The sequence below is a fragment of the Chenopodium quinoa genome, unplaced genomic scaffold (genome assembly GCF_001683475.1).
Source record: "Chenopodium quinoa cultivar QQ74 unplaced genomic scaffold, ASM168347v1, whole genome shotgun sequence".
Classification (NCBI taxonomy): domain Eukaryota; kingdom Viridiplantae; phylum Streptophyta; class Magnoliopsida; order Caryophyllales; family Amaranthaceae; genus Chenopodium; species Chenopodium quinoa.
Genome location: NW_018742204.1, coordinates 11,525,983 through 11,536,204, shown reverse-complemented (window position 1 = coordinate 11,536,204; position 10,222 = coordinate 11,525,983). Strand labels below are relative to the sequence as shown.

Below are 10,222 nucleotides of genomic sequence, written 5' to 3'. Positions count from 1 at the left end.
TTAGTTGGTGAGGTGAGGGAGTTGTGGTGTGCATATTATTTGCAAAATGTGGGAATAAAAGAAGAGTTGTTGTTCTTTGATTTTTGATTGGAAAATATTGATATTGTGTTTCAAAGTTGAAATTTCCAATATGAGTTAAAAAGAAAAAAAAAGAGCAAAAGAAAAAAAATTAATGCTCAAATGTTCTATTTGAAGGTTGTTCTAAAGAAAAAAAAAAGAAAAAAATTCAAGTTTGAAAAAAAAAGAAAAAAAAAGAATGAGTTCAAGGTTTGTTTTTCACTCAAAGTTCTACATTATCATATTTTTATGAGTGATTATTGTGAGTGTTGGGATTGTTTATGATGATTAGAGTTGTATTTGGTGGTTTTTGTTGGAGTTGGTTATGTTTATGGAGATGTATGATCATCATTATTTTGATCATGGGTTTATTTGGATTTGGCTCCCTTAATGCATAGCTTTTCTCTCACATAATCCCAAATTTATCCTACCTTTACCCTAGCCTTACATTACAAGCTTAAAAGACCTTCCGACCTTGTGCATAGAAGTTATGTAAATGTGAAAGTGTTGTTTATCAATGCAAGTTATGACTTGGCATATTTCGAGTCGACTAGTAGGATGAGCGTTCAATGTTTTTATACACACGAGAGTGTGAGTTGGGAGGACATTGTTCACATCAAAGGGGTTGGTTGGAGAGCGATCGAGTACATCCTTTACTCGCCTCATAAATGAGAGTTGAGTGTGTGAGCACTATTCTTGAATTCTATATGCTCTTGTGGTTTTCTCTACTTGACAATTGTTGGGGAGGAAGGGTGATTAGATGAATAAGATTGATTGATATTGAAGCATGTTCATTATATTTGCCTTGAATTGTTGGTTTTGATTTGATGATTGGGGTGAAGTATGTTTTATATGTTCATTGATGAGCTCTTTGCTTAATGAAAAGCAAAGGTTTGGCTTGGGGGAGTTTGATATGTCCATTTTATATAGTGTTTTACCCCCGTCCTTTGGTCGTTATTAGTAGTGTTTTTGGCTCTTTCGGGCCACTTTTATTACTAATTTGTGTGTTCTAGTGTTTTCGTAGTTTTAATTGTATTTTACAGGAAATTACACTCTTGGAACATTTTCCCGGGCTTTATGGATCAACTACGGAAGCTAGAAGGACGCGACCACGTTTGGAGCCCAAGATCGGTGAGAGCCGGTGATTAAGGGCTCGGTAATTGGGATCCCGAGGCATTTGGACCAAGTATTCGAGACCCGAGAGGAAACCCAGATTGGGCCGAGAAATCTAGCCCAATCGAAGTCCAAGCCTCAAGAGGAGCAAAGACCCGATCGAGCAACCTCTAGCCCGATCGGGCGCGACAAACCATAGTGTTGTGCATGCTAAGGCGCCCCCGATCGTGCGAGCATCTAGCACGATCGGGCGATGCTGCTTGGGAAGAACACGAAGAAAAAGGCGCGCCCGATCGGGCGGCCCTTTGCCCGATTGGGCGAGCGTTTTTAGAAGACCTGATTAAGTTAGTTTTAATTCTTGTTTTAGAAAACGTTTAAATACGATTTTGTACGGAATTTTTAGATTACCTTCTTTCTTAGACTTTCTCTCTCTACTTAGTATTTTTCTCTCTCTTAAATTCTCTCTCAACTTTTGTTCTTAATTATTCCATTAATTCCAGATTTCTTTTTGGTAACAATTTCTTCTCTTTTAATTTCAGCTATTTTACTTGCTTATTTGATTATACCTTTATTTGGTTATTTTATTAGTTTAGTTATGATGATGCGTGAGTAATTTCATTCTAGGGTTTATGGGGATCCATAATTAATATGAAGGGATAGTTTGTTATTATTGATTATTGATATTGCATGATAATTTCTTATTGAATTGTTTTAATTCTTTGCAATTAGATTATGAATCGAGCAGATGTAATTTGATTGTGAATGTTTAGCTATATTGAATTGATGAATCGAGCAGATGTTAATTTAATATCAAAGGCTATTTTCAATAAGAACTTAGATCTAGTAAATTGCGAGAGCCTGTTAGATCTATGTTGATTAGTAAATTGCGAGAGCCTGTTAATCATGTTATTTGTGCATTGTTAATTATTAATTACTTCGTTCTATCCCGGAATATTTATTGTTGGTGAACCTGTGACCCTAGGCTTCCTTATTATTATTTCTCTTCTCCATAAACTTATTATTCGTAGTATAGAATTTATTCCCTAAAATATTGGTTACTTAGGTAATTTAGACTATAATAATTAATTAGGAATAGAAAGACTCGTTTCTCTGTGGATTCGACCCTACTTCCCTATCTACATTAGTGAGAGGATTTAGGAATTACTTTTGATTAGGGATACGACTTTACCCTGTCAGTAGTATCATCATGATTGTATCAATGGATATGTATTTTTTTTATTTAAATATCATACTTAACATTGATAGTTTACTAACATAGTGCTCGTGCGTTGCCCGATTTATAAATTAAATCACTAATCCCGTAGGAAAAAAATAAATATAAACTATACTATATATTAAAAGGCGTTCCTAAAGAAATTTAGGTGCCACACTGCCACATGACGCTCTATTCTTTTAATCCGATTTTCACTACATATTTAAAAATATGGGTCTTACAAGATTTGAACCCACAACCTCAAGTTTAAATTCCAAAGTGTTAGACATTAATCTATTACAGTATTACCATATTACATGTCATTTAATAAAAATTAAATATTAATAAAGATTTTTGTCATGGAAATAATGTAGCATGTAACTCGGAGCATCGACCGGGCCTAACACTAGTTCGTACTAAAATGAAGTGTTCAATATTTTTTTGGCACACTAGTCTTGTTCAAATATCCAATATGTATCTTTGATTCTTTGATCATCAATATATTAAATTAAGTATTCACAAAAATTATTGCAAGTACAAGTTTATTTGCCAGATAAACGAATTTTAGTTAATCTGATGGCATTTATGTAAATATATTGAAAAAACTTGGTCATTTATTCAATATTTTTGATGAGCTGTCCAATTACTGTTTGCAACTTGCATTTAGGAAATTACACATGTACCCCTCAACTAGTAAATGAAAAGATGCATGTACCCCTCCACTGGTACTTGAAAAGACGATTATACCCCTAGATAATCTGGGGAATTCACTGGGCACAGCTAAAAAATTATACAAATTCGATTTTATTAAACTAAGCAATGAGACGAATCAAATAACGCAAACTATTGGGTGCGTCCGCCCGCACCCAACAGTTTGTGCGACTGTCTTAAAATCCTGGCCCATTTTATTATTTTAAGTTTTTAGAAAAGGCCCAAATAAACTCTCAGCCCATTTATTTCCTTCCCCTTATTCCGCCATTTTCTACTCCATTTTCTTTTTCCAAAAAAACCGTCATATCAACTTTTGCAATTTATTACTATTATTTTCACTTCATTTTCTACTACTCTTCTCTCTTTTCTTCTTCACTTTTGCAATTTCTACCTATTTTTTGTAGTTCATTTATGAAAGATTTCTCAATTAAATATTTTTTTTAAAGAAAATCGTTAAATATGAGGTCAAAAAATGCCAATTGTCCACCATGTAAAGTTACGGAAGAACATGATGACAAGTTACCTCTTTCAAACATTAGGTATTAATGGTTTTTTTTTTCTTTTCAAATTCGTAATTTCTTACTTAAAATGTTTTGATTTAGGTTTTTCACTATATATTTTTAAACTTTGATTCAATTTATTCTTTGTTTGTGTTCTATTAATCGAATTTTCGATTTACAATATTTGAAATTGAGTATAATGTATCTGTTTATTATTTTTAGCATTTTTTTGTTTTTAGGTTTTGATGATTCCGTATTTTGTACATAAAGTTCAATTAGGTTTTTGTTCAAATATTTATGTATTTGATGTTCTTTATTGATTATTTATTTTTATTTACAGAAAATCTAAAGCGCAAAAAGGAACTTCAAAAAGAAAAAATCAAACAGATTCTAGGTATGATGTTTTAGTTTCTTTAATTTCTGTGTTGCTTGATATTTTGATCGTTTTATTTGAAATTTTTTGTCGTTTGAAATGTTTTATTTATTGGCTAATATATTTTTGGTATTGGCTATCTTTTATACAATGTTACTCCATCCGTTACACATTACTCGCAACAAAGGAATATTTTATGTCTAACAAATAAAACCCCTTTGTTGCGAGTAATTTTTAAAGGAGGAAGTTTAAGATTTTTTTGATGACCTGTATATAGTGATATTGATGGATGATATATGTATTTTATTTCCTTATATAAACATATTAATGGCTTATATAATCTTCTTTATGAGCTGTTATATTTGTTTGGTTGGCTGATATATTTTATCAATATTGATGTCTTATATGATATATATATTTTTTTTTGTTGATATACTCTATTTGTTAACTTATATGTTTTTTTTTGTTTTTTTTTTTGTTTTTTTTTTTATGTTGGATGATTTGTTATCTAAGTTAACTTATATTATTTATTTGGTTGTCTGAAATATTGCATTGTTGTCTTACATGTTTTCTTTTTTAGTCTATGATATTACTTTTCCCTTTTTTTCTAATATTTTTCTTGTTTTCTCAGTGACAGTTCTAGTGATGTTCCCAAGGTTGGAAAGAAAAGAAAAATTGAAAATGAACGATTTGATTTTAGGTATTTCTTTTACCATATTCTTGATTCAAAATGGAAATGAGTTGTTTTTTACTTAACATTTTTTTATTGATTTTTTCAGCAATATTACAAAAGATGATTTGTCAGATATTGCTATTGGAAGTCAATCTAGTGCTTCAACAATCACCAACATGGCTAAATGTTTTACTAAAGAACAAATAATAACTTCTGTTATTGATATAGGTACTGTTGGTGATTTGTTGACGATTAATTTATCTGAAGATCTCAACAGAAAATTGTATCCATACTTGGTTTTACATTACTGTAGGGAATATTTCAAGCATTACCCCAAACTTGAACCCCACTGTAATCATATACTTAAGCATGGTGGCGTCCAAAGGGAAAGAAGTTAGAGCAAAAGAGTCGCCAACAAGTTTTAGGAACTTGTAAACCGTTCACGAGGTGAAGGTTAAGTTACACCCCTTAACGATCCAGGAGATCGTCAACTCCAATAGGTTTGGAATCATGACTGGTAGTTCGGGGATGAAGGTACAAATTCAATCTAAAAGAAAAAGAACCTTGCCCTAATAATAGGCCTCTACTTTATTCTTCTCGTATTCATGTGCGCTTTCTGACTAACATGCAATCAATAAATTTACCCTAAACCTGTTTATCTATGTTGGTTGAATATTAATGCACAAATAAATCTATTATTGGCGATCACTTGAATTATAATCAAATTAACCCTAAACAAGATTATTAATTATCTTATTAAGCGTGATTACAAGTACAAATTCCCTTTAAACATGCATAAAAGGCGTGATCAAACAATAACAATAAATATCAAGCAACATAATAATCATAACAATTATAATAATAATCATAATCATGTTAACGCTAATTAAAGCATAAAAATAGCAAGATCCTAGGCATAATACTAACAAGATTAATAACAAACCCTAGCATGTCACTAAACAATAAAGATCAAAGCTTTAGCCCTAACATGATACTAACATGAATATTAGGAAAAGAAAATAGGAAGGCATCGCAGGAATCACAATTGTCATATTTGATATTAGAAATTATAATTATTACCCTAAACATGATACTAGGAACTACCACAAAAATTGGAATAAGTAACACATAATACACAATAGTCAAGTTGGATAGGCGATCTCTACCATTTTACAGATCGCCTAAGTAAGATAGGTGTTTTGTAAATTAAAACCTATAGAGCGCCTCCCCCACTTAACCGTTCTATATGATTTATTATTATTTTAATGAAAAAGTAACTTGTAATTAGAGCGCCTATATTAGTTAGACGCTCTATTTGCTTTTAACATAATAATAAAAAAATCAAAAAAATCCTAAAAAAATAATAATTAAAAGAAACTGAAAAAAAACCCTAGAACTACATTTTGTTGAATCAGCCGCTATGGCCATGTTTGGTAATTGGTTTTTTAATGGCTTTTTGGTTAGCTTTTGGCTTTTGGCTTTTTAAGGTGGTCAAACAGCCAAAAAATGTGTTTGGTAATTGGCTTTTTAGTCAGCGAAAAAGGTGGCTTTTAAGCCAAAATGAAAAAGCTGCTTTGAGTAGCTTTTTTGTTGGCTTGTTGGCCCACAAATTATCTAATAAACAGCCAACAACCAACAATTAATTTACCAAACACTTATATAAACAGCCAGCTTAAACAGCCAATTTCAAAAGCCATTATAAACAGCCAAACATTCCAGCTAGTCAAACAAGCCAAGTGAACCAGTCAACAGCCAACCGCCAATTTCCATTTGCCAAACAAGGCCTATATCATTCATCTCACAAAAAATTTCTTTCTCTCACGTCCTTCTTCTCCTATCTTTCTCTTTAATCCTCTCATCTTCTTCTAGACAATTTCGAACCGATGAACCAAATTGGGCACTCCACATTCACCATTGATGTTTCCTTTAGCCAATGACGAAGTGATGAACAAGGAGCCTCGCGTCCTCCTCCTTAGCCAGAACAATATGATGCTAGGTAACATGTTGCTCTTTGTAATTATCGAATATCAATGTGGAAGTTTTTCTGTTTGAATGTTGTAAATGATGATTGTTTGAGTTGATTTAAGTTTCTGGACTAGATTTTTGGGATATTATGACTGAATTTTTGCGGATTTAGAGATGATTTTGGTTTTTTTTTTTTCGGATCTAAAGTTTTCGATTTTATCTAATTCTAATTTCGATTTTTGATTTTCGTTTTAATCCACAATATGAAGGGTAATCTCATTTGTGTTCGAATTTAATGTTAAAATCTGTTTTTTTTTTAGTGATTAATATGATTTTTATGGGTTTTCTTTTTCGATCTATAGTTCATGATATTTCTTGTTTTGATTTTATAATTTTGTTTTACTTCTCAATTACGAGTACTTTAGATCTGTTTTGGTTTTCATGTTATAAACTTATAACTTTTGATTTTCTCCCGTAAAAAAAAAAAAAACTTTTGATTTTCATCTTTTATCAATTGATTTTTATGTTGGAAATTTTGATTTTTACCACCTTCAAATAACGACTTTGTCGAATTTACCACCTCCAAAAAAAAAACATTTACTTTACCACCTCATAAAAAATTTAAACATCAGTTTTACCACCAATCACCTCCAACTAACGGATTCCGTCCAAAAATCCGTTAGTGGGGCCTACCTTGCACACGTGTCGCCATATTATTGGTTAAGTTTTAAAAAAATAAATAAAAAAACAAAATAAAAAATAAAAAATCCCCATCAAGCAACCGATGGTTGCTGCCACCGTCGGGACCCCCACCGCCGGACCGGCTACGACCAGCCCCACCACCTAACCGTTACAACCAGCCCCCACCACCTAACCGCTACCAGCCACCGTCGGGACCCACAGCCACCGCACCGATTTCGACCACAAAACCCTAGCCACCACCTAATAGCTACGACTAACCCCACCACCTAACCGCTACCACCGCACCGCACACCACAGCCGCGCCGATTTCGACCCCCTTTCCACCAATTTCCGACCTCAAAACCCTAGTCAACACCTAATAGCTACGACCAACCCACCACCTAATCGCTACCACCGCACCGCACACCACAGCCGCACCGATTTCTACCCCTTTCCACCAATTTCCGACCTCAAAACCCTAGCCACCACCTAACAGCTACGACCAACCCCACCACCATCCAAACCCAGACCAGAAACAACCGCCACCCAGACGCGAAACCACCCCGACTCAAAACCACCACCACCCAAACCCAGACCAGAAACAACCGCCACCCTTACGCGAAACCACCCCGACTCAAAACCACCACCACCCACCAGAAACCACGCCAGCCAGACGCGAAACCATCGCGACTCGAAACCACCACCACCCAAACGCGAAACCCACACGAAATTCCGACCAACCGAGGTAGTTAATTTCGTTGCTGGTTGGTTGACATGGAAGATCGGGGAAGATGAAGAAGAAACGTCAAAAATGTGGGCCCTACTAACGGATTCATGGACGGAATCTGGTAGTTGGTGGTAAAATCGATTTTTTGGAAATTTTGGTGGTGGTAAAGTAAATCTTTTTTTTTTTGGAGGTGGTAAATTCAATTAAGTGGTTATTTGAAGGTGGTAAAAATCAAAATTTCCTTTTATGTTTTATAATTTATGATTTTCATGATTTTATCAATTGATTTTCATGTCATAATTCCGATTTTCATCTCTTATCAATTGATTTTCATATAATAATTTCCGAATTTTTTCTTTTATCAATTGTTTTATATGATATAATTGGGAGTATTTTTTGATTTTTAAACTTTTGATTTGCGGGTGTTTGATATGCTGCAGGTTTACTATTTTTGAGGTTGGTGGAAGTGTGATGGCTTGGTTGTGGATGATTGTAGTGGCTGAGGTTGGTGGAAGCGTGCTACCTTGGTTGTGGATGATTGCGGTGCAATTCAAGTCGGTGCACTTCAATCTAAAGATGTTAGCACTTTGATAATTAATAATTAGTTATGTTAGAAACCTTGTAACATAATTTTTATTCCTCTAGGATTGAAATACTTGTATTTTAATTTTTTTTATAAATAAAATGTTATTATTATGGTGTTTTATTTATTACGTATGCATTATTATTATGATTATTATTATTATTATTATACAAAATAATAATAATAATAATAATTTTTTTTTTATTAAAAAAACGAGGAATAGAGAGCGCCTATCTATGATAGGCATTCTGGTTTTATGTAGCTATAAAGCGCCTTTCCAAAGATGACAGCTGTCTTTTCCTTGTTGTTTATTTACTTTGTACCTTAAATATGAAGCGCCTATCTTAGATAGGCGATCTGTTTTCTATTAGATATAGAACGCCTCAAAGAGGCGTTGTGTAGACTTTATAGGGCACCCCCTCAGAAGAACGCCTCTGAGGCGTTCTATATTGCATTTTTAGGCGTTCTATATTCATGTTTTTGTATTAGTGTTAAGATCAAAACACCCTAACAAGACACTAGGAATCATAATAAAAATCTAGAAGTGATTTCTAAGAATCATAATAACAATGCAAACAATTAAAGCACTTACTTGGATGCCTCGTATCTCTTTCTAATAACAAAATACACACGTTAGTAACTTCGAGGAAAATAATAAACAAACAATTAAATTAAATAATTGAAATAGAGATTTGGGACCAAACCCTCAGAAATTAAAACCTTTCACGTCTAGGGCGAAGGCAACTTCGAACTTGGCTAAGTGTTTCTAGATCTTGTGAATGCGGAATTTTGTATGCAAAAGACTAGTTTAGAAAAGAGAGAGAGTAATCAAGAGATTCTTGATGAGAATTGGTGAAAGAGAGAATTAGAGAGAATAAGAATTGATGAGATTTGATGAGAAGAATTGATAGTTGTTGATAAGAGAGAATTGATAGTTGATCATTGAAAACGGAGGTTTTAGGAGGCTATTTATAGAGAAAATCAGCCGGATGTGATAAAAAATTGATCCAGAGTTTCGAAAAGAATAAAACACGATCGCAGCACCAACCACTCGTGTGGCGCCAAACGCTAGATCTGGCGCCACACGCTGGTCCTATCGCCAGACGCTGCAATCAGCTTTTCCACGCGTTTTCTTATTTTTATAAAATTTAATCGTACGAGAGGGCAAAATTGTATTTTCTTCAAAAACACTTCTTTTATTTTGATTAAAACTCTTAAAAGTCAATTAAAGTCAATTTATCAATGCTAATTAAATTAGAAATGAAAAGAACCTTCTAGAAGAATCTAGAAGACTATAATCAATTCTAATCGCATTAGGAATGATAAATCAATATTAGGCCCTCCTCTAGATCATTGGGCCGCATATAAAGATCAAACCGGGCCCACTTTAGTAACTTGGCCATAACTTCCTCATTATTCATCGAAATTGGGCTTATAATATATCGTTGGAAAGCTCTTTTCAAGACCGACCCAACTACACTATTATTGGACACTTTCCATGGACCAAACCAAACTGGATTGGCTGTTTTCTTAAAACAGGTTTTAAAAATAGAGATAAAGAAAAAGAAATAAAATCTAACCGCAACACTAGACTTTCCACACTTTCACTTCATTCGATTATGATTC

The 10,222-nt window shown here is 33.5% G+C and overlaps 1 long non-coding RNA gene across 1 annotated transcript; it reads left to right on the top strand.

Annotated features, from left to right (window-relative positions):
- Positions 1-6,446: 6,446 nt before the first annotated feature.
- On the top strand, positions 6,447-8,721 carry LOC110718466. The gene is made up of 2 exons (XR_002510917.1): positions 6,447-6,636; positions 8,454-8,721. It is a non-coding gene; the product is annotated as an uncharacterized LOC110718466 (long non-coding RNA).
- Positions 8,722-10,222: the final 1,501 nt, after the last annotated feature.